The sequence below is a fragment of the Lolium rigidum genome, chromosome 4 (assembly GCF_022539505.1).
Source record: "Lolium rigidum isolate FL_2022 chromosome 4, APGP_CSIRO_Lrig_0.1, whole genome shotgun sequence".
Lineage (NCBI taxonomy): Eukaryota > Viridiplantae > Streptophyta > Magnoliopsida > Poales > Poaceae > Lolium > Lolium rigidum.
In genome coordinates, this window is record NC_061511.1 from 243,990,256 (window position 1) to 243,990,937 (window position 682).

Genomic DNA, 682 nt, shown 5'->3' on the forward strand with positions numbered 1-682 from the left:
GTGGTCTCTGCCATCATACCTCTATGTACGCTGACGACATGGTCACCTTTCTCAAGCCGGAGCGTTTGGATCTCATCTCCTGTGCGGCGGTGGTGGATGATTTCGGTGAGGCCAAATGCCCGGTTCACCCAATTCGCTGCTCACCGCCGCTCTATCCTTCAGTGCGCAGTGGTGGTGGAGTGGCCTTGTACGTACCTGGGGTTGCTGCTCGGGCTCTGCAAGCCCACGGCAGCCCATCTTCAGCCGAGGTGGAGTATGCCGCCAAGAGATTGCCGTTGTGGGGCTCGCGGCTGCTGAGCCGTGGTGGCAGGACGATTCTTGTTCAGACCACCCTTAGTGCTATCCCATCCATGCCATGATGTCGTTGGACATCCCTCTCAAGACTCTGCAAGCCCTCCGGAAGATATGTCGTGGCTTCATGTGGAAAGGCAGGACTGACATTAGCGGGGGTCACTGCTTGGTGGCTTGGGACAAGGTGACCTCCCCCAAGCGTTGCGGGAGTTTGTGTGATGACCCAGCGTACCACTGCATGGTGTAGTACACAAGTCGTTGACATAACACAAGTGAAACACCGTTCCACCCATATTACATCTCTCAGAGTGGTACAACGAAACATATGCGAGTCCAAGGTATGTCTATAGAAGTACACACGAACAGTTTACATAAGATCCACACCTCCTAC